The sequence below is a fragment of the Mesoplodon bidens genome (assembly GCF_964165515.1).
Source record: "Mesoplodon bidens genome assembly, chromosome: 15".
NCBI lineage: Eukaryota > Metazoa > Chordata > Mammalia > Artiodactyla > Ziphiidae > Mesoplodon > Mesoplodon bidens.
The window spans coordinates 4426538-4447904 of NC_138171.1; the positions used below are offsets into that span (position 1 = coordinate 4426538).

The following is a 21367-nucleotide window of genomic DNA, read 5'->3' on the forward strand; positions in this document are numbered from 1 at the left end:
TTTGTCACCAGCAGGAATGGCTAAAGGAAGTTTTCTACATAGAGAGGAAATAATAAAAGAAGGGGGAATTTCCCTGGCGGTCCAGTGGTTAGGACTCTACACTTTCACTGCCGAGGATGCAGGTTCAGTCCCTGGTCAGGGAACTAAGATCCCACAAGCCACGAGGCGCAGCCAAAAAAAAATTTTTTTTTTTTTTTTGCGGTATGCGGGCCTCTCACTGCTGTGGCCTCTCCCGTTGCGGAGCACAGGCTCCGGACTCCCAGGCTCAGCAGCCATGGCTCACGGGCCCAGCCGCTCCACGGCATGTGGGATCCTCCCAGACCAGGGCACGAGCCCGTGTCCCTTGCATCGGCAGGCAGAGTCTCAACCACTGTGCCACCAGGGAAGCCCCCCAAATTTTTTTAAAATAAAAAATAAAATAAGAAGTCATCATAAATTAATGGTGTAATCCATTGTTGTAAAAAATAATAATAATAACAGAAGGACACTTGGAACCTCAAGAAGGAAAAGAATGATGGAAAGAGTAAAAATACAGGAAATACAACATTTCCTTTTGAATTTTCTAAATGGTGTTTGATGGTTAAAACAAAAACACTGTCTAATGTATTTAGAGAAATATTTAAGACAATTATAAGTGGGAGAAGGTAAGAGAGGTAGTTTTTACATTTCACTTCAGTTGGTCATAAAGCAGTGACGCCAATAGACTAGGATGAGTTATGAATCTATAATGTAATACATAAAACAACCACATAATTAATACGAGGATATCCAACAGAGCCTGCCCAACCACAGGCCACAGATGTGATCTCTCTGCAGCCATAGAGCCTCGGGTTGGAGAGGCTGTGGCTGCAGCTTTCTTGACAGCGAAACTAGGACCCTGTGCAGCCAAGGCACATCCCATCTGCGGCTGGGGGCCCACATGGACTGGTTGCTCCCTCTGCAAGCCGAACTTCCCTCCACGCAGCCCATGAGCTTGGAAGGCTTCCGTCCCCACTGGCATCCGGACTCCCAAGGCATGCCCACGTCCCCTGCTGTCCACTGTCTGCTTCCTACCCCCACTCCAGAGGGTTGCCCATTGTGTGCCCAGTGATTCCAGACCAGCTCCAATCTGGCTAACCCAGCCACCCTCTCTGCTATTTGGTGACTAACCCACAGCTTCTCCAATGAAGTCTGAACCCCTTCTGAGTTTGCCCTTTCTTGGGCAGTCTCTCTCAATCCTAGGGACCATACAGAATGTTCTTATGTCTTATAGTTACTCTTTTATCACAGTTAATCAGTCTTATCCTAAACTTCCCCAGTGTAACTGACTATGTGATTTCTATCTCCTGATTAGATACAAATACTACAGAATTAGTAATGGGAGGGGTCCCAAGAGATAGATCGGTGAATGTGGGATCTGGGGACTGATTCAGCCATACCCTCGGACTTGAGTGTGATGCTGAGATCCTTGCCAATGAGAAATGGGATGCTGGCCACCCATGACGTACGGTGGCATTGCAATTAATCAAGCCATCACCCGTGGTTTATTGCGATAAAGTGCCGATGGGAGCGCGTGCCTTGGGAACACAAGCTGCATGGCAGTAATGATGACAATCAGGGATGTGGTGTGAGATGAATTTTTTTTTGAGGGCCCTTGAGCACTTAGAGAGAAAATGACAAACCCAGGTCCATTAATTCCCACCTCAAGTCATGATCTGAGAATCAGACAGTTTCCAGGAGAGCCCTGAAAGGATTTCTTATTTCTTGTAGCCACAGGGCTGACTCGGCTGAAAATCAAACACAAAATTTAATGGTGCAAGTTGTTGCATTTAAATGGCAGTTGAATTCATGGCCTCACCAAGTTTCTCAGGTGAAAATGAGGGCATTAGTCGCATAAGAATGAGATCCTGAAACGTGGAATAAGAACATCTTATCGGATCTGGAGAAACTGACAGCATTGACCTCCAAGTCATTCTGAGCTTCTCTGACCAGCAGTGGCTCAGCAGTGGCTTTTCCTCCAGGGTCCAGGAAGACCAGTCTTCCTCAGCTCAAAAACCCCGTGATACCCTCACTTGGGGTAGATGCTTTGAAAGGGGATGCTCCCTCTTCTTAGAACCCACCACAAGCCCCCCACTTTTGCCGTTAGACCCATAACTAGAGCCAAGTGTCAGCCTCATTCAGGGGACAGGTACAGGCTCTAACTCAAGAGGGAATAGCTTATACACCAAAAGAGCTGTAGGTCCTCAATAAGATATATCACCAGGGAATGCATGTGCTGGAATGGTTTCTAAGGGCGTTATACCAGAAAAGGCAGAAAAGAACACCAGCAATCGGGCCACATTTATTGATAAGGGTGCTTATTAGACAATGTATTAGTTGAGCAATGGGATGTGGTTTTCACAGCTTACTTGGTTGGTTAACTGAAACCTGGACCCCATAGTGACCTAGATTTAATGAGGTTAACATGCCAGCGCTTCTCTGGCCTGATGTGGAGGTGAGAATTCAAAGGCTCAGATAACTAGGAAGGCTGGCCTGGATGTACCACGTGCAACATTCAGACCCACCCACCAACTCCTCAACTACAATTCTCAAGAAGACCCAGAAGGCCCTCTCCTCCCTAGGGCATTGAGAAATACTTTAGTGAGGGACACTCGCATCCCTGAAAACCTCTGTGGTTGCTCTTTTTTCAGGCCAAGTATGACTAAGGGATGCCAGCCTTGAGATGGGCTTCCTGATTTCTGTGGGAATCCTGGGAGAGCAGAGGCCAAGAGGCAACACTTAATTGTCAAAGGAAAAGTGGGCACATCGAGCACAGGGCAATAGGAAGGTGCCAGGAGTCAGAATTCTTTGGGTCGCAGAGATCTTTAGCAGTAGCTAATTGACCATGGTGTCCCTAGGGGTAAAATAAGAGGTCACCCCACTAGGATATGGCTTGCTCTACATAACAAGAAACTCTACGTGGCCACTAGTAACCCAACTTGAGTCACCAAAAAAAAAATCACAGCCCTTCATCCAGTTTTCAGACCTAAATCAGTTCACAGACCCAGAGGCCCCTGAAGGAAGGGAAGCCCAGATCCCCTTGATAAAGGTCCCTGCACTATTTCCACAAAGACACACTGTCAATCTTCCTACAGCCTTCCCCAAAGGGACCTATGTGACTGTGATTTGGGAAAAAAAGTAAATACTCAAACCCTCCAGGGATCACTAGATACTCCAAGAGGTAAAGAACCCAGAGCAGCTGAGGTTCTTCCCTAAGGGCAAGGGAAGGAGAAAGTCATGGACATGAACTAGAACCTGTGTCCACTTCCAGAGGCAAGGGCTGGGAGGGCTTTGTGTGCGATGCTACGCATGTTCCAGGAATGAGTTATTGACACGTACCAGTCATTCTCTACTTCCCTCTCCTTCTTCGTATGTTTAAACTTCTACATGAGTTATTGGGGGTTAATTTTACACCTTAGTCTTGAGAGAACAGAATTGTCAGTGAGTCATGGACAAGATTTGAGGGACCATTAATAGAGCCCATGGTGGATACAATGACTGGGGTTTCTCATTGTGAAGAAGAGTGAGAACTTCTTCATTTGTAAGGAGAGATGTATCTGGCTGGGTGGAAACACACAGTTGTTTTGTTGTTTTAAGGAAGTTCCAATGTGTATAAAAGGCTACATGCAGAAGCTGAGCAGCCAAAGGGATAGACTGTGTCAGTTATTTGTTTATTGCCTCTCAGCTCCAAATGCACCCTTCAACATACGCTGTATAATAAACAACACGGGCTTCCCTGGTGGCGCAGTGGTTGAGAGTCTGCCTGCCAATGCAGGGGACACGGGTTCGTGCCCCGGTCCGGGAAGATCCCACATGCCGCGGAGCGGCTGGGCCCATGAGCCATGGCCGCTGAGCCTGCGCGTCTGGAGCCTGTGCTCCGTGACGGGAGAGGCCACAACAGTGAGAGGCCCGTGTACCACAAAACAAAAAAATTAAATTTAATTTAAAAAATAAAAAAATAAACAATACAATTCAGTTAGGCTTTTCACCTTCAGAGTGGCCACCATGCTCAGTTTTCCCCATAGAGGATGTGGGAAGGACACTTTGGGAGGGAGAGGCTTCCTGCAATTCCCAGCAGAAGCCAGGGAGATGGTCAGTGGGATGGGTGTGAGGATGTATACTCCAGTCCTACCCCTACCAACGGCCCCAACATACTCCCTGTGCAACCTGGCGGCCTCAGCCTGGCGCTGCCCTGTCTGCCGCACCCCCCACACACAGAAACCAAAGGTCTTACCTAGACTTCACGGAGCCTGCCTGTGGCCCAGAGGGTCCACACGGCTGTGAAGCTCCTTCTGCAACTCCGTGCAGCCGGCACACAGCCCACCAGTGGTCACGTGTGCACAGAGGGCCACTCCACAACCCAGCCATGCAGACCATGCATTCCAAAGGCCTTTGTCCCCACTTCTGTCCAGAGTCCCAATGCACACACATGTCTCCTGTGGTCAATGACACACCTCCTGACCTCCAGGCACTCCAGAACATTCCCTGTTGTTTGCCCAGCAATTCCAGACAACCTCCAGTCTGGCTAAACCAGCCAACTCTTCTGCTATCTGGTGGCCAAATCACAGCTTCTCCAATCAGGTCTGATTGTCTTCTAAGTCTGCCCTTCCTCTTAATCCTAGAATACCATGGAGAGTTCTCTTATGTCCTACAGTCACTCTTTAGAGTTAATAATTCTTATTTTAAATTTCTCTTGTTGAACCTACTACATAGCTTCCGATTCCTGATTGGACCCAGATTGCTGCACCAACATAGCTCATATCTCATAAAACAAACCTCAGCAAATGTAAAGAACTGAAATCATACAGAGAGTGTTCTCTGACCATAATAGAATCAAACTGGAAATCAATAACAGAAAAATAACAGAAAAATCTTCAAACACTTGGAAACTAACGAGCAAACTACTAAATAACCCACAGGTCAAAGAGGAAGTGTCAAGGAGCCCAAAAATACAGAGAATGAATGAAAATGATAATGGAACATCTCAGAATTTGTGGGACACAGCTAAGGCTCTGCTGAGAGGGAATTTACAGCATTAAATGCTTGTTCCAGAAAAGACAGTCTCAAATCAATAATCCAAGCTCCTACCTCCATAACCTAGTAAAAGAAAAGCATAGTATACCCAAAGTAAGCAGAAGGAAGGAAATAATAAAGAAAAGGAAAGAAATCAATTAAATTGGAACAGAAAAATAATAAAGTCAGTGAAAGAAAAAAGAGTGTTCTTTAATAATACCAATAAAATTGATCTTTATGCAACCTATTATATAGAGAATGGACAAACAAGGTCCTACTGTATAGCACAGGGAACTATATGCAGTATCCTATAATAAACCATAATGGAAAAGAATATGAAAAAGAATATATATATATGTATAACTGAATCACTGCTGTACAGCAGAAATTAACAAAACATTGTAAATCAAGTGTACTTCAATAAAATAAATTTTTTTAAATAAATAAATAAAACTGATCTTTAGAATCTCTACCAAGATTTAGAAAGGAAAAAGGAGAGAAGACACAAATTACCAACACCAGGAATGAAACAGAATATCATGACCGACCCTGTAAGTATCAAAAGGACAGCACAGGGATACCATGAATAACCCTATCCATATACATTCGATAACTTAAATAAAATGGACCAACTTCTCAAAAAGCACAAATTAGCAAAATTCACCAGATACGAAACAGATCATTTGAATAGCAATGTAACTATTAAGCAGACAAAATTTGTAATTTTAAAACTCCCCAAAAAGCAGTCTTCAGGTCCTAATGGACCTGAAGAATTCTGCCTAGAGTTTAAAGAAAAATTAACACCAGTTCTACAAAACTTCTTCCAGGAAACAGAAGAGGAGAGAGCATTTCCCCATTAATTTCATGAAGCTAGGTATTACCGTAACACCAAAACCAGACAAAGACAGTCCAATCAAACAAACAAACAAACAAACTACAGAGTACTATCTCTTCATGAATATAGATGCAAATTCCTTCACAAAACATCAGCAAATAGATTCCACAATATAGAAAGGATTACACATCATGACCCAGGGCCCCAGGGCCACAACAGTGTAATCCACCATATTTACAGAGCAAAGAAAAAAAGTCACATGATTATATCAATTGCTGGAGAAAAAGCTCTTGATAAAAGTCAACACCCATTCATGATAAAATCTCTCAGAAAATAGGAATAGGGACTTGCCTGGTGGTCCAGTGGTAAAGAGTCTGCCTTACAATTCAGGGTACACGGGTTCAATCCCTGGTCAGGGAAGTAAGATCCCACATGACGCGGGGAAACTAAACCCACGTCACAACTACTGAGCTCATGCGCCTCAACTAGAGAGCCCGTGTGCCACAACCAGAGAGAGAAAACCCACATGCCACAACTAGAGAGAAGCCCATGCACCACAACAAAAGATCCCGCATGCTGCAACTGAGACCCAGCACAGCGAAAATAAATAAATAAAATAAATAAAAAATAAATTATTTTTTTTTAAAAAGGAAAAGAAAATAGAAATAGAGGGAAAGCTTCTCGGCTTGATGAAGTGCATCTAAAAACGTTACTCTTAACGGCAGAAAACTGAATACTTCCTCCCAAAGATCAGGAATGAGACAGAGATGCAACCCAGCCCTTTCATGTAACATAGATATGCAAATTCCAGCCAGTGCGACAAAGCAAGAAAGGCAATAAAGGACATACAGACAAGAGAGGAGGAAATAAAACTGTCCCTAATTGCAGATGACATGATTGTCTACGTAGAAAATCCCAAGGAAAAAAAATTTTTTTCTAGAACTAATAGGCAAGTTCAGCAAAGTCATAAGACACAAAAATCAATCCTACTTATATATACTAGCAATGAACAGTTGGAAATCCAAATTTTAAATGCAATACCATTTATAATCACTCAAGAAATTGAAATACTTAAGTGTAAAACTAACAAAACATACCCAGGACCTATTTACAAAACACTGATGAAAAACTCAAAGAAAATCTAAATAAATGATAGATTGTGCTCATGGATTGGAAGACTGAACATAGTAAAGATGTCAATTCTCCCCAAATTGATCTACAGGTTTAATTCAATTCCTATCAAAATCCCAGTAAGATTTTTTTGGTGGGCATAGACAAGATTATTCAAAAATTTATAGAGAAAAGAAAAGGAACTAGAATAAATCAGTTTTGAAAAAGCATAATAAAATGGGAGGCATCAGTCTAAATTTTCAATAAATTGGAAAACTTATTACAGAGCTACAGTAATGAAGACAGTGTTGTATCAGCAGAGGAACAGACACATAGATCAATGGAACAGAACTGTTTTAAAAAACAGAAAAAGACTCACACAAATAGGCCCAACAGATTTTTAACAAAGGTTCAAAAGCAATTTGGTGGAGGGAGGGTAACCTTTTCAACAAATGGTGCTGGAGTAATTGACATACATAGACAGAAAGAATAACCTCAACTAAACCTCACACCTTATTTATACAAACATTAACTCTAAATTTGAAACAAGCTTAAATGGAAACTGTAAAACTATAAAGCTCTAGAAGAAAAAAATAATAGGAGAAAATCTTCAGAATCCAGGGCACAGGAAAGAGTTCTCAGACTTGATGTCGAAAGCATGAGCCATAGGAAGAAAAATTTATAAACTGGACCCCATCAAAATTAAAAATATTTGCTCTACAAGAGCCCCTGCTTTGAAAAGGATGAAAACACCAGCTACGGACCAGGAGGAAATATTCGTAAACCATATATCTGACCACGGACTCAGATCTAGAGCATGAAAACTTAACATGAAAAAAGAATTCAAACTATACTCCAATATAAAATAAAAATTAAGTTTAAAAAATTCAACAACAATCCAATCAGAAAATGAGCAAAAACATGAAGAGACACATCGCCAAAGATACACAGATGGAAACAAGCACATGAAAAGGCGTTTAGCACCATTAACCATCAGAGAAATGCAAATGAAAACCACAGCGATCTGTCACTGCACACTCATCCGAATGGCGGAAATGAAAAACAGTGATAACACCAAGAGCAGGCGAGGATGTGGAAATATGAGATGAATAGCTGGTGTGGATATGAAGTGGAAAGGCCATTCTGGAAAAAAGTTAGGCAGTTTCTTTAAAACAAAAAATAATTAAACATGCCACTACAATTCAACCCAGGAATTACACTCCTGGCCTTTTATTCCAGAGAAATGAAAACTTAAGTTCACACAGGAGTCTGTACACAAATGTTCATGGTAGCTTTATGTGTAATAGCTGAAAATTGGGATCAGCTCTGATGTCCTTCAACAGATAAATAGTTAAACCAGCTGTGGAACATATATATTATAGAATATACTCAGCAATCCAAAGGAGTGGACTATTACATGGAACAATTTTGATGAATGTCCAGAGAATTATGCTTCGTGAAAAAATCCAGACCCAAAGGCCACACACTGTAATTTCATTTATATAACATTTTTTTCTATATTTTATTTTATTTTTTCCATTTTTTATTGACATGTAGTTGATGTATAATCTTATATATAAATTACAGGTGTACAATACAGTGATTCACAATTTTTAAAGGTTATACTTCATTGAGTTATTATAAAATATTGGTTATATTCCACGTGTTGTACAATATATCCTTGTAGCTTATTTTATACCCAATAGTTTGTACCTCTTAATCCCCTCCCCCTATATTGCCCCTCCCCCTTCCCTCTCCCCACTGGTAACCACTAGTTTGTTCTCTGTATCTGTGAGTCTGGTTCTTTTTTGTTTTATACACTAGTTTGTTGTATTTTTTAGATTCCACATATACATGATATCATACACTATGTCTTTCTCTGTCTGACATATCACTCAGCATAATGCCCTCCAAGCCCATCCATGTTGCTGCAAATGGCAAAATTTCATTATTTTTATGGCTGAGTAATATTCCATTGTATATATATGTACCACATCTTCTTTATCCATTCATCCAATGTCCATTGATGGACATTTAGGTTGTTTCCATGTCTTGGCAATTGTAAATAACGCTGCTATGAACATTGGGGTGTGTGGATCTTTTAGAATTAGTGTTTTTGTTTCTTTCAAATATATACCCACGGGTAGAATGGCTGGGTCATATGGTAGTTCTATTTTTTCATTTATATAACATTCTTGAAATGACAAATCATGGAACTGGAGAACAGATGAAAGGTTACCAGGGGTTGAGAGGAAGAGAGAAGGAGGGAAGTGGGTGTGGCCATAAGAGATCCCTGTGGTGATGGAAATAGTTTGTATCTCGATTGTATCAATATGCAGGTTGTGATTTGCAAGATGTTACCATGGGGGGGGGGACTGGGTAAAAGGTACATGGGCTCACTCTGGATTATTTCTTACAACTGCATGTGAATCTACAATTATCTCAAAACAAAAAAGCCTAATAAATAGTAAATAAATAAAAAAAATAAAAAGAGAGAGCACTGAAACAGGAAACAACCTTCATAGTGTGTGAGTCCATGTTATTTACTGCAGCATCTAGAGTTGACCTAAAACCACGTCCCTAGGTCTGGGCTGCCCTTGGAGAAACACTGACTCGACACACATCATTTTCCTTGGCTTTGTTTTCTTTGGGTCCACTCACGTGTCCTCAGGTGTCCTTATATCAGAGGACATTTTACATCACCGCCATATATGGAGAGGCTCCACCATTGTATGAGTGCAAATAATCATAATGAAAATACAACGATAGCAATGAAGACCCTCAAAGACCTCTCACTTGGTTGCAAGTCAAAGCAGGGAAAAGGTTGCCTACGGATGCCCCCAGCGGACTCTGCAGAGATTCCTGAACGCAACCATTCACATCATCAACGATTCAACCACCCCGGCCGAGCCACACCCAGAAGGATGGAATACCCAGACCTCGGAGACAAGACCTGTCTTTGAACCTGTGCTCTGCTCGTTTCAAACTCTATGACTTTGTAAATTATTTTTTAAGGTAATGTAAAACATCATTTGTTTTTTTTGGCCACGCTGCGTGGCTTGCAGGATCTTCCTTCCCCAACCAGGGATTGAACCCCGGCCCACTGCAGTGAAAGCCCCGTGTCCTAACCACTGGTGCGCCAGGGAATTCCCAAACTCTATGACTTTGAATAAGTCACCTTGACTCTCAAGCCATGTTTTCCTTTAAAGGGTGGGGCTCATGTCTACTTGTTCAAAGGACTAGACAACCAGTGAATGTATGGGTGGTAGGCATTCCACGTTGGGTTTTTCCCCCTTAATCACACACAGACCTCCCCACCTCCTTCCCTTGTCTTGGTTCTCTGCGTACATGCTTGTGGTTTCTACCACGAGAAAGGCCTCTGGCTGATACCCGTTTGCCCCTCCTGGTGGCCTCATTTCCTCTCGGCAACTAGGCAGTGATTATTTAGGTTTGGGGAGGTTCCCCTCCCCCGACTTCCTGGTCAAAGTAAAACTGAGGAAGCAACCCTTCATCTCTTGGCTTCTCAAAATCTTCCCACAGCCCCCAAGCCTTCTGCAGAAGCTAAACACTTGCTCTGATGAATATCAGTCTTGTGATCCTAAAAGCTTGCCCTCAGCTGGGGCAATAGAATTAGGGTAGTTAACAAGCACATTATTTTAAACCGGCCCTGACGTTGATTCTGCTTTTTCCCAGTCAGCTGATGTTATTGGTTTTCTAAGTTGCATCCTGTCTCCCCTTGCATTCTGTCAGATAACATCTCTGCTTTCATTCTTACAGAAAGATTTGCTACGGGAACAGAGGAGGCAGCCACCTCTCAGAATATGGGCTCCAGGGCTTATCTGACAGACCCTCCAGCTCTTAGCTATTTTGGATGAAGGGAAGCCAAATATATGTATAAATACGTGGTCCAGGGTCCAGGGTCCCTTGTAAATCTCGTTGAAAAATGCTACCCTTGGGTGGTTGATCAGTAGAACTGCTATAAATAGTGTCGCTATCAAATACCTTGATATTTAGATTATACTGTATGTTTTATTTTTCTAACCCTTGGGCTAATAGAACTGATGTTTCTAACCAATTCACACCTTCAGTTTAATTAGGTCCATCATTGAAAAAAAAAAAGAACTGCTTATAAAGCAACGAATTTCCTTATAGGTTGTCCTGTGTTCAGTAGAACACGGATTGTGGACTCAGTTTCTGACAGCCATTATGATTTGCAGTAAATATTCCGACAAAAATAACAGTTGTGATAGACACACAAGACAATTACTGAACTGGGTCAGGCCCAGTTTTACGTAGCATTTTCTTTTTAACTGCGTGCTTGAAGATAAATATATCATTAAGAGCACAACGTAAAAAAGAGTTGGCTTTTTTAAACTAGGATCTTCTATAGACTTATCTTGTGGAGTATGTTACATACCTTGATGAAGAGAGATGTACTTGCAGCCAGTGGTGCTCCGATTCAAACACGAATGACCTGGCCTGAAACTGGGGAGACATCCATAGCCCCAGAAAAGACAAGTGGGCAGGCGCCCCAGAGCAGAGAGGCACTGGCCCAGCCCTCCTCCCACTCTCTTTGCTGAGACGGCCGTCTCAGGCATCCTCTCCGGTCCCTACTCTGCGGGCAGCATCTCAGAGGACAGAGGCATCCTCCCTGCATCTTAGAAAATAAAATAAAAGAGGATGGCCTCCCATGGCTTGGCCTTTGAGTCAACGCCGGGTCTGACTGAGAAAAGCACCATTTTGAACCACCTGGAGGAGATGCAAGCAGAGACGAAACTTGGGCTGGCTCAGAAATAGGAAGTCAGTTCTTTTCTATACATCACAATGTCACAGTAGCAACGCTTAGAAAACAGGAAGAGAGAGACGCAGAGAGGGGGGAGAAAATAGAGCCTCAGCTGAGGCCTTTAGTAATTGTGACTATTGATCTAGCCACCTGTGCACCGAGCCTGCTGCTGGGAAATGAAGGTGTGGCACCCAGTGCATCAGAGATATGGCTATTCTGTGGAGGCTGCTAAGAATTAGAGCCAGTTTGGTCATCTTCCTGGAGATGCAGTTGGAATGAGCATCAGCAGAGCCTCTCCACGTATTAACACTGGAGGTTCCCGAGGGCCCAGATTGAGCATTTCCACTGCAGGTGATGATGGTGAGAAGCCTCACAAGGACCCCTGTGATGCCGTCTTTATTTAAAATGTCAATATTTTGTTCAATATGGAATTGTTTGCATTACTTTTTATTTTCACGACATTGCACGAAAATATTGTCTTGATGACTCAGTTTGGGGTGCCCCTAAATTCTGCATCCATGGTAAGTCCTCTGTCTCCCCACCCTAGTTCCTGCCCTGCTCTCTCTGACTTTGGAAGGAGCAAACACAGGAGTGATGGAACGTGAAAAAGTACAATAAGTACAATCCATAAACATGAAAAAATACAATATATCAGAATTCAATACATAAATAAAAATAATTATTCTCAGTGGTGGAGGTTGAGAGGCAAACTGAATCTCTAAGCCACGTAGGAAACAAACTTATGGTTACCAAAGGGGGAAGGGTGAGGAGGGATAAATTAAGAGTTTGGGATTAACAGATATACACCACTATATATAAAACAAACGACAAGGACCTACTGTAGAGCACAGAGAACTATATTCAATATCTTGTAATAACTTATAACGGAAAAGAATTTGAAAAAGAATACATATATACAAACATAAATATAAGAAACGGAATCACTTGGCTATACACCTGAAACTAATGCAACATTGTAAATCAACTATACTTCAATTTTTAAATATTGCGGCTACTTATTGTGGAGATCATTATACATGTGGCAATGGATACAAATATTGAATCTTTATAAAACTAATGTAATGTTATATGTGAATTACATCTCAATAAAAAAGATAATCTGAGCTCTTAAAAATAAATAAATAAAATAAAATAAAATATGGCAGCTATTGGTATTGTCCAAAAAAAAAGGAATCTCTAAGCCAGAATATGAGAGAATGAAAAGAAATACGTTTCGGGGTGACGCAGGGCAGACCAGATGCAAAACTGGCCATGTAGACTGGTGGTGCGTTAACTTGTTTAGGCCAGTTTCCTGTTGCTTTAAAATATGCCATTTATTTTCACTGGGGAGAGGAGTGCTTCCTTACCCCACTTTGCCATCAATAACATCCAGCTGGTCATGTATCTAAGCCTCCTGTTGAGCTAGATTGGGTTTGGGGAGGAATTTTATCTGGCTGAGCGAGCTGGTCTTTGGAAGAACAAAATCATGAGGATTCACATGGCTTCCAACCCCCCATACACCCGGCATCAATGCTCAGGCACCTCCCTGGCTGTCTGAGCCACCAGGCGTGCAAGAGGTCACAGACTGCGTGCAGGTAAGAATAAGAAAGAGACAGACACAGAGCCAGAGGCAACGCCTCAACAGGGTCGCATGACCACACCTCCCATGTCCCTTCCCCTCCCCAGGGACCCTCCAACACCCCCAGAACCCAGCACCAACACCAGCATCCGTTCCAATTTATTTACCTACACCTCCGCCATTGCTATCATAGAACCACGCCTGGCCATAACATATAAACAAAGCATCATGGGAGTCCGGGGGAAGAGGGTCTGGGGAGACTTCCTGGAGGTAATAGGTGGGCTGGCTGTTGCAGGATGCATAAGAAGTTGTTGGGCAGAAGCACCAGCAAGAGGCAAGCTGGGGAGGCTTGAAAATGCACCAAGGTCAAAGGTGTGTGAGTGCTCGGCTGTCCCTGAAAGGGAGAGAGAGGGCCACAGGGCAGCCATGGACCAGCGGATGGAGAGGAGGAGACCGGAAATAGGAACTGGTACCAACTAAAGGCCAAACTCTCGTGCTGAAGAGCTGGGCCTTCCCCTGGAGTAGGGTAAAACTCCCAGGAGCAGAGAGCTATGGAAAGGAATGCAGAAAGGGCTGAGCTGGGTCACCTCTCTCCGGGACCTGGGACAGATGTTTCCCCAGGCTTAACCAAGGAAGCCCTCAGGAAAGAATCTGTCTCTATATCTGAAAAGGACTTTGATTTGCCTTTTTTGCTCTCAAGTTACAGTGTGAATGCACTTCATTAAGATAAATTAATGAGAAAGTTTTCCTGTACAAAAGCTACTTTAAAATAAAAAGGGGCTTCCCTGGTGGCGCAGTGGTTAAGAATCCGCCTGCCAATGCAGGGCACATGAGTTCGAGCCCTGGTCTGGGAAGATCCCACATGCCGCGGAACAACTAAGCCCATGTGCCACAATTACTGAGCCTGTGCTCTAGAGCCTGTGAACCACAACTACTGAGCCCAGGTGCCACAACTACTGAAGACCGTGCGCCTAGAGGACGTGCTCCGCAACAAGAGAAGCCACTGCAATGAGAAGCCTGCGCACCGCAACAAAAAGTAGCCCCCGCTCGCTGCAGCAATGAAGACCCAATGCAGCCATAAATAAATAAATAAATAAATAAATCCATCCTTTGGAGTTAATTGAAAATAAATATATCAATGGATGATTATATAACAAAATGTGACATATCTATGCCCTGGATATCATCAGGCTATAAAAAGAGAATGAAGTTCTGACACCTGCTAAGATGTGGATGGACCCCAGGACTGCTATGCTGAGTGACAGAAGCCAGACACCAAAGACCACATACTGTCTGATTCCATGTATATGAAATGTGCAGAACAGGCAAATCTGTAGAGACAGACGGTAGATTTGTAGTTCCCTAGGGCTGGGGGTAGGGAGGTGAGTGACTGCTAATGGGTGTAGAGGTTATTTGGAGGGTGGTGGAATGTTCTGGAATTCGATCATAGTGATGAGTGCACAACTTTGTGAATACACTAAAAGTCACTAACTCATAGACTTTAGAAGGAAAACTTTATGGTATGTGAATTATATCTCAAGATAATAAATAATCACTCCCCTTCCAATTTTTCTAAGCACTGTCATATAAATCAAGTCTCCAGAGCGGCCAGCAGATAACCAACCCACTGAGCATGTGACCAGAGTCAACAAAGACAGAAAAAAGTCATTTCCAAATGACTGTGAACTTGCCTTCTTGGGCCATTTTTCCCCCCAAGGAAACAAACAAAAAAGGTATTTCACTCTCTTGTTAAGGGCAAAGCTCATTTGGCAAAATTGGCAGTCTGTAATGACTGTTCTTTAAAGCAAGGCCCTTAGGTGCAGCTAAAAGAAAAGGCAGCAAAACCAGGACAGGGAGGACAGACCCTCCCTGAGGGTCTGAGGGAGACCAGGGGGGAAAAATAATGCACACAAGGGGCGATGCTGCAGGGCCCTTGCACCCCTCGACACATATTCCTGTCCAAAAGCCGGGACCAGGGGGAGCAGAATGACCCCCTGCCTTTTGGGTTCAGCCCCCAGAACCTTCCCCAGTCCCCAAATATGCAGTCACATGGCAGAAAGCCACGGGGGTGGGGCGGCTGCCCCTGGCCCCCTTCTTGTAACCCTGAGAGCGGCCACCTGCCTCACCCAGGACTCGGCACAAGCATGAGTCTGTGCAGGAAATCTGGGGCCCGGCGACCCGGCTCAGCCTCCCAGCAAGCAGGGCACTAAGAAGTGCTTCCCGGGGCCTCGGGTGAGTCAGATCAGAAGTTCCTACGAGGCGAGTCTCTCCGGGCTGGTCCCCAGGTGCGGGCTCTCTCCCCACATCCTGCTGCCTGACCTTCTCTCCCTGACCTCCGAGGGCCTCTGCAAAGCCTTGAACTGGGCCTAGAAGAGCATCAGGATCCCCAAAGCTGTGTTAAATGAATGGAAATGAACAGATGTGTTTGTTTGTTTTGGTGTTTGTTTGTTTCAACTCGTGTACATCCAGTGGGACAATTTGTGAAGAACAGAGAGCACGGAAGACCGATCAGAGCAGACAATCACCTTCTCCTCTGGACTCTCCGGAGACGGACCCTCACAGCACATCTCTTGTCCTTCTCGGTTACCTGTCCCATGGGTCTTAAGTGATTGTTTGGGCGTTCCTCTGTGTCCTCTGCCACCCTGCACAATGTCAGCCCAAGGTCAATATCTGCTGAGTGACAAGCCCGATCAGATTTCTCTGGCTTTGAGCCAAACCCAGATCTTGCAGTGAGGGACTTAGACACCTACCAGGCAGGTGGGACCTGCCTGGCTTGGAAAACCGCAGAGGCTCCAAGCTCATCAAATGCAAAGTGTGTCACGGTGGGCTTCACGGGGGGAGGCAGGGGGACTCGGCCTGCTCTTGGGAACACACACTCGGATTTTCATTTAAGCCCCTTCCCTCTTTGGATTCAGTACCCCATAACCCCCTCATGGTCAAAAGAGGTTTGTAATCACAATCCACGTGTAATGAGAAACAAGGTTGACCTATAGAGTCCCTGTAGAAAGGAGCGCTCCGTGGACATGTGACAATATCCCTACAGCTGTTGTTCTAATTTCTGTGCAGATAGAAAAGTGCCCCCCACCCCCAAGTGTAATCACACTAGTGGCCCATGCAATTATCTGCCTGCACGTCCTCAGGGCCACTTCAACCATGTTTTTATTTAAAACATGATGCATCAGCCGGATGTTGATTATCCATGATAATGGAGGGTCAAGGTTCAGCGGAATAATTGAAACGGAAACTTTATTCCCACAGAGAGTCTCCCTCACCTCCACCTCCACCTCCTGCCTTCCTCCCGTTGAGAAGGGAGGCGCTGTTGGATTGTGGAAGGGGTGCCGGGATGGGAGTCTCCCACTGGGCCAGTCCTCCTGCCGGAACTCTGCCACCGGCTTTCTGGGGGACCTTGCACAATGCCCCCCCTTTCAGCAGAGTGGTGAAGAGAGGGAGCTGGACCACCCCGTGCCTGAAGCCGCACCCGCAAGCTGCACATCATCTTCATTTATATGTATATCCCTTCAAATCGACCTGCTTTTCCTCATTTAATTGGTTGCAAGCTGTAATCATAGTTGATGCGGTCATGATATATATATATATTTTTTTTTTTTTGCGGTACGCAGGCCTCTCACTGTTGCGGCCTCTCCCATTGCGGAGCACAGGCTCCGGACGCGCAGGCTCAGCGGCCACAGCTCACGGGCCCAGCCGCTCCGTGGCATGTGGGATCTTCCCAGACCGGGGCACAAACCTGTGTCCCCTGCATCGGCAGGCGGACTCTCAACCACTGCACCACCAGGGAAGCCCCATGATATACTTTTGTAATATCCATTAAAATAACTACGTGGGTAGTCACTTTTGTAAAAGATATATCAGAAGATACCCCTTGACCCTCCCTTGGCTCCTAGAACAGAAACCCAGCATTCGGGGAAAGACTGGAAATCCAAATAACGTCTGGAATTCAGTTACAGTCACGCATCAACGTCCCACCTTCTCCACCATGACACACGCCCCGTGTGTATGTAAGATGCTCACAGTGGGGGCAAAGGGACATGAGAACTCCCTGTGCTAATTTTGCAACTTTCCTGTAAACCGAAAATGATACCAAGATAAAAAGTTTATTTAAAAAAAATTTTAATGGTCCCACCTAAAGTTACAGAAGTTAAAAAAATTTTTTTTAAAAAGAGTACCCCCCAGGGTCTGCATGCCAATCTTGGGAAATGTCGGGTGAGACTGTGTGCCAGCCCTTCAGACTCTTCTGAGAAAAGGGCTGGGCTGGGTTTGGGTTGGTGTCTCGGGTCCAAACCCGCTCTGGGGAGGACTGAGTGAGGAAGCACAACGATGCCCCTTGCCGGGACCTGTGGCTCAGTGGGCAGGGAGCAGACGTTTGCCAAGATGATGTCCTTCTGACTCTCAAGACAGTTTCCCCCAAACTGTCCTCATCCCCTCTCCCTGGGCAGCGAAGGCTATTGGGATAAATGCCACCTCCCACCCTTTCCGGAACAGCTCCCATCTCGGTGATGGAGATGGCTCCATCAAGCTGGTTCCGGGCTCGCACCGGGCTGTGACTGTGCTGCATCCGGGGAAAGGTTCAAAGCCTCCCAGGGCCCATTACACGCAATGTTCCTGATGTTCTCCCGCCGTAACTGCCTGCACAGTTCATTTCCCCAGACCATCGCCCTGACTGTGCTCTCGCAGGGCCATGGAGAATGAAAGCGACTGAGTGACAGACACAAAGCCAGGGGAAGGTGGGCCTTTTTGTTTCCCTACAAGTTGTACCCCTTTTAGGAAGACGTGATGTGGCTCTTGAGCACTTGGCTTATCAGATTTTTTTTTTTTTTTTTTTTGCGGTACGCGGACCTCTCACTGCTGTGGCCTCTCCCGTTGCGGAGCACAGGCTCCGGACGCACAGGCTCAGTGGCCATGGCTCACGGGCCCAGCCGCTCCGTGGCATGTGGGATCCTCCCGGACCAGGGCACGAACCCATGTCCCCTGCATCGGCAGGCGGACTCCCAACCACTGCGCCACCAGGGAAGCCCAGCTTATCAGATTTTAATCATCGAGTGTAAAAATGAAATCATTTCAGCACCTGAAGTGATTTTTGCTGGCATCACCCACTGTTTCTGTAGATTAATTTTTTAGACTAGAAAGATAAAGCCTTAGTGTTCAGCTATAGCAAGAAAAACTGGTCCCTCCTTCCACCCACCCTCAAAAGTTTCTTATGTAAGGAGTTTGTTTTCTTGTTTTTTTTTAAGGGGAAGGGTTCACTGGTCCAGATGAGGAACGAAATGGCGGGGCTGAGACCCCATTCCACCCCACCCCTTGGGAGACTGGTCGATCAGGGTCTTTTGGATGTACTTACAAAAGCAATATGTTTAAACATTTCAATACACAGATTAAAACACAGATTTGTATATTAGCCTCTGCCAGCTGCTTCTCCAAGCCCAGAATCCTTTTGTCCTCATGAAATCAAGTGATGGCAGCTCCTCGACTCTAAGTCCTGGCCTGAGGGACCCCAGAGATTTGGTTCTCTCTTCCTCTTGATGGTCTCTGACCTCAGGCTCTGGCTTGCTTTCTCACTGTCCCATCCTCTGGGTGCGTCCTTAGTGTAAGTTCCCCCAAATCCTTTTTGGAAGGAAGCAGAGCTCAAATGGTAAGCCACCCAGTTTCCCTCCAAAGCCAGAGTTCAGAATCCCACCAGCACCTGGAGTGAAGAGCTAGCCTGACCTCAATACGTCTCTCCCTGCAGCACAGGGACCACCATCCCCAGCTCCCTGCAGGGCTTAGTTTTAGTGCTAGGGACTTCAGGGTCATTGGTGGAGCATCAGGGAAACACACACTTCATCCATACATTCTCTAGGGTCACCATCGCTTCATACCCTCCCAGAGAGGTTTTCCAGCACATCTCTTGAAGGCAGATGCTAAAGATGAAGTTTCCTAGTGTAGGAACATTTGCCCCTTTAATTAAGGCTCCCAACCCATCTCTTCCCATTCCCAAAGGGATGAGATGGGATTTAGAGCCCCTGGGATTTAGAGCTAAAGGTCCATCAGGGATCATCTAGGCCAGGAATGTCAAGTTCAGATGCACCTGTCCTCTCCCCTTCTGACACCCATGGCTACTTTGTCACAGCACTCTTCACCCCAGAGCTGGGCAGCAGACGCCTCTTTACCTGGACCTCCAAGAAATCATTCCCAGTGAGATTCAGCCCCTGACCTAAAGCCATTCAGCCCCTGACCTTAAAACGCCCTCGTTTTGGGGCTTCCCTGGTGGCACAGTGGTTGAGAGTCCGCCTGCCAATGCAGGGGACACAGATTCGTGCCCCGGTCCAGGAGGATCCCACATGCCGCAGAGCGGCTGGGCCCGTGAGCCATGGCTGCTGAGCCTGCGCGTCCAGAGCCTGTGCTCCGCAACGGGAGAGGCCACAACAGTGAGAGGCCCGCGTACCACAAAAAAACACACAAAAAAACGAAAAAAACACCCTCGTTTTAAAGATCATAGAGGTGGGACCAGAACCCACCTCTCACCAGAGCCCATGCCATTACCCACAACACCGATCTCTGGTTGCCACTGTGTTTGTCACGGTGTTAAATGCACATACATGCAAATGTGGGCATCCGTGCAGGTGCGTGCAGACAAAAACCTTGATGCCTGCGTGCGTCCAGCCTGGTCTGTTTTCCTATCCATGAGAAGCTGTGCCTTGTCCAGTCTGTCCCTTCACTTCTCACTGCCTGAGAACGTTTTGTCTCCTCTAGACTGCTCTTAATCTTTTCTGTGACACATGATCAAGATGACTGAGGAGAAAATAAGGACCAAAACCAAACAGGCAGATACCAATCAAAAAAGCAATGAAGAAGAAAACAGACCCCCTCCTGGGTGTCAGGGAAATGCATTCAACAGTTACCCACACGTTCACCAAATATTTCTTGAATACCAATCAGGTTCCAAATTCTGTTCTAGGTCAAAGGATCGAGGGAGAATAAGACAGATAAGGTCCTTGCCCTCATGGGGCTGACATTTTGGAGCGAAAGACAATCATGAGTAAGAATGCGCATAAATGAGTGAGGTCGTTTCAGATAGAGATAAGTGTGATGAAGAAAGAAAAATGGAGTGGTATTACCCATGATGAGGAGTCTTGAAATATAAGGAAGATTCAGCCATGGGGAAATCTGAGAACAAGCCGTTCCAGACAGAGGGAGAGTGAAGTGAAAAGGCCCAGGGGTGAGTACTCACTTGGCAAGTTAAAAGCAGCAGAAGGCTAATGGGTGTGCAGAACAATAGCAAAGAGAACAATAGCAAACTGCCAGGAGATGAGGCCAGAGTTCATGCAGAGAACAAGGGATGTAGAGCTTTTGAGGCCACAGGAGAAATTTTATTCTAAGCAGCCTAAGACATGGCGCAGAGATCGGGAAAACAATTGAGAGAAATAGGGTCAGGACAGAGGAAGGAACTTTTCACAGAGTTTGGAGAAGAGGGACATTGGACGGGAATGTGGATGGAAAAAGAAAGAAGAAATGTTACACGTTTTGCTGTGAATCATGAATCCCCTCCCCAGGGCTGAAGAAATCCGAGCAAAGAACCTTACTGTTTGCTTATCAAATAAATCACTCGCTGTTTACTGCACTGAATCTGGTGCTCATAAAGCCGCTCTGAGACTGGGCCACATGGGTCCCTGTTCCAAAAGTGATATATACTTGTTCTGCGGGATTGACCCACGTGTGTGACTAAGTGCATGTCTCCTATCCCTGAAGTGGGAAAAAATGATCCAACCTCTCTAAGTATTGCATCCTCTATGAGGCGTGACCCGACTTGTCCAGGCATCTGGGGGGAATTCTCCACTCTCAGGGTCCCACGGCAGTTCACACATGTGTCCTCGTCATCAGCTTCTGTCCCTCGATGCACTCCTTGAAGATGTAGACAAATTTTAACTTTCTTAGCCCAGCTCCAGGTGGGTACTTGGCAAGCAACCGTGAGATAAATCTTCTCAGCTGTGCTGGGCATGCAAGGTTGAAAGGGTTCCCTCGTGCTGCACGAAGC

At 45.1% G+C, this 21367-nt stretch overlaps 1 protein-coding gene across 1 annotated transcript in view; it reads right to left on the bottom strand.

The window, feature by feature from the left end:
• The window catches only part of ZNF831 (zinc finger protein 831), a gene marked incomplete at its 3' end in the record, with an annotated part of 96752 nt that extends 85262 nt beyond the window's left edge, over positions 1-11490 (bottom strand). Inside the window, exon 1 of the mRNA XM_081256450.1 lies at positions 11394-11490. The remainder of the gene's footprint in view (positions 1-11393) is intronic.
• Between the last annotated feature and the right edge of the window lie 9877 nt (positions 11491-21367).